This window comes from Lagopus leucura, unplaced genomic scaffold (genome assembly GCF_019238085.1).
Source record: "Lagopus leucura isolate 7727_CA_CO unplaced genomic scaffold, USGS_WTPT01 Super-Scaffold_100157, whole genome shotgun sequence".
Taxonomy (NCBI): domain Eukaryota; kingdom Metazoa; phylum Chordata; class Aves; order Galliformes; family Phasianidae; genus Lagopus; species Lagopus leucura.
In genome coordinates, this window is record NW_024962334.1 from 41551640 (window position 1) to 41554779 (window position 3140).

At 40.0% G+C, this 3140-nt stretch overlaps 1 long non-coding RNA gene across 1 annotated transcript in view; it reads right to left on the reverse strand.

The window, feature by feature from the left end:
- Window positions 1-746: 746 nt before the first annotated feature.
- The window catches only part of LOC122189186, a 3379-nt gene continuing 985 nt past the window's right edge, over window positions 747-3140 (reverse strand). The window contains exon 3 of the long non-coding RNA XR_006181734.1: window positions 747-1250. This is a non-coding gene — a long non-coding RNA (uncharacterized LOC122189186). The remainder of the gene's footprint in view (window positions 1251-3140) is intronic.

The following is a 3140-nucleotide window of genomic DNA, read 5'->3' on the forward strand; positions in this document are numbered from 1 at the left end:
GAAAGAGCTGAAACAAAAATTAGAGAGGAGGACACTTACAGGCATCCTCTGTCATCCTCTCATCATCAAACAATAGGCTGGAAAATACAAGCATCCACACTGTGTGCCTTGTGAAACCAGAGCCTCCCTCATGCGTAACATATAAAAGCACAGTGTAGAAACCTACTAGAATGGAAAGGTCAGGCACTCAAAAGTCAGGAAATGACACAGCGAAGATGTCCACAGCTTTAGGCTCACCTTTGAGTATACGTGGAACACCACAGTATTTTTAGTTACTTTCAGACAAGCTTCTTATTCCACACAAACTGCTCTACCTGCTCTGTTATGATTCAAAACCTTCGCTGTTGAAAGTGCAGCAAGCACACAATGCTTTTTCTCCCATCACTGTTCAACATGTAGTTCTGTTCCCTTCACATGCTGTTCATACCCAGCTCTGAGAACAAAACTGTTAACTCCCACAATGACGTGACACCAGTGCTTTCTATTGCAGTCACAGTTTCACAATGACTCACGCACCTTTCCAACTCCCTGTAGGTTTCCTTACTGCCATTTTACAAATATACAGTGAGCCTAAGTTAAATGTTTTCTTTGAAATTTGGAAACTCTGAGATGTCACATTGTATAGTACTGGTTACCTTGAAGTACAGCTTTTACTTGTCTTCAGAAGAAGTTACGAATGCTTAGCACTATCCAACTCACACCCCAGGTTTCTACAAAGTGAGGTATGTGCAACTCGAGTTCCCCAGCAGGAGCACAGCAAAAACAGACGACTCTTTGAGGTATCAGATCCCATGATAATGGTTCAGCTGTGTGTTTCTCCACATACACTTGTCCCCAGTTTTATGTCTGAATTTTAACTAACGCTGCAAAGACAAGCTATCTTGTTTAGGGAAACACCCAAGTTCACCAAAATAGGTTTGTCTTCTCTCTGCAATGAGACTAAGCTCTACAGAGAAGATGGATAATCACCTTTTGTGGACAACACAAGATGAAGAAAGGGAAGAAAAGCCACACTGCCAATGGACTTTGTAACAGCAAAGAACAGTGACATTCAGGCACCTGGGGCTGTGCTCCACTTGTCAAACTCCATATCTGAAATCTGCCTTCTTATCGCCTCCTCCTAGGAGTTCAGGGTCTCCTTTTCTATCTGTGAATCCTTCACTCAGAGCTCAGGCTCCAGACAAGACTGTGACTCCAAGGGGAGGGAACGTCCTGGTTAAAGAGATGCCAACTGCTGCTCCAAGTGGAAGCTGGAGGATTACCGTGATGGAAAAAATATAAGTCAATAGCAAAGAACTTCTTAGTACTGTAGTTCTCCAAGAAGCACTGTTCTGTACACCACCAGCCTTCCTCCTGCTAAAGATCCTGTACTGCTCATTAATTGAGAGAAGGAGGCACTCAAAGGGGCACAGATACAGATGCTAGAGGGGTCATTGGGTGACCCATTCCTGTAGGCTTCTTTCAACCAAATGAGATGCTTGTCTAAACAGGGCAGTAACCAAAGGCCAAGCAACTTTCATCTTGAAATGATCTGACGTTTCATTAGATTTCACCACTTAAAACTAGTTACTGAGTAGTACAGGTTCAAACTATGTAATCCAAAATAGTCTCCAAATTGAAGAGAACTGCCCTTCATTTTCAAGTAGCATCAAGATTTTGCTAAGGATTTTTTATGTTATGAATGAATATGCATGCATGTGGAATGCTGATAGCAATAGGCAGCATTAATTCAAATATATGCAAGTTTCCCTGAGACACATTCTATTTCTAAAGGCAAAAACAAGTTTTTAGTTGCTGAAAAGTCAGTTGAGTAGCAAAAATTGGTATTTTAGCTGAGGGAAAATAGTAACCTATTGTAAGATGTCAAAATCTGCAAGAAAAATAAAAATCACTTGGAAATTAACCAGAGGGTTCTGACAGCTGGAGACAGAAAAATTGTTTAATATTGTTTTGTTCAGTATCCGTGCTGTAATATATCGAACAGTATTTTTGTTTTCAGGGCTATTAATTCCTGTGTTGGAAGACAAGGTGATTTAATCAACTACATTTTTTTTTTTTTTCCCCAGAATGACGAAGTTCATTAATCTCATTCATCCTTTAACTTAGCACAGGAGGAATGGATTTTCTCAGGGGATTGGGTATAAACTGTAAAAACTATTCACTGAGTGTCAGATCTCACAGATCACAGAGAACATGGGTAAAGCCAGATTTTTTTTTTTTTTTAAACTATTTCTCACCTCCCTCCCATCAAGAATCTCAAAGCTCTAATTCATTTAAGCATGTGGTTCCCTACTGATATTTGAAATCAGTTTGAAACAGTGGCAATCAAATCTAATTACTGATCACACACTTATTGGTTTCAAGTTTTCAGTCCAAAAAGAAAGAATCCATTCACAATAACAACAAAAAGCCAACAACATTTACTAAGGTCTAATTTAATCTGGATATAACAACTTGAGTTTGGATTCATTAGCTACTGTAGCCTCCCACCTTGAGACACCAGAGAGCTGCTCTTCATGCATTCTGAATACCCACACACTGCTACTTGCAGGTTGCTTCATTCCACCTTTTCCTTCTTTTCCACTAGACTTACACCAAACACAGCTCAGCATCCCATTTAATGTAGGTACCACCACAAGTGATATTTAAAAACTCAGCTAGAATTTCAAACAAACTTGAACAAAATAAAATACATTTGGGTTCACTCCCAACTTACATTTACAAAAACTTCTGTAATTCCTAGCCAAAGCAGCAGAAAAAGTAATGGCTTCCCCCTCCCCCCCCCCAAAGTACCACACATACTGCAGTGGCTGGTCTCATACCAAAAGTTCCTACAGCTTTAGCAATCAGCTCAAAACACACTGATCATGCTCATAAACACAGATGCTTAGGTCATCAAGTTAATGTAAATCACATTTACAGTTGTCAGTTAATGTAAGTCACATCTCCTGCCATTCTCACAGGTAATTTTCTCTGGCTGCATTCCCTCTCTTGGGTCCTGAACACTCCATTTTAGGCTCTTTTCCGGCTGCTCTTTCCAGCAGCATGTAGAAAAAATTATCACTCTGTTACAGCACAGGGAATGAAAGACCAGCTCAGAGCCTAGCAGCCACAACTAAAAATCAACTTTTTTTTTTTTT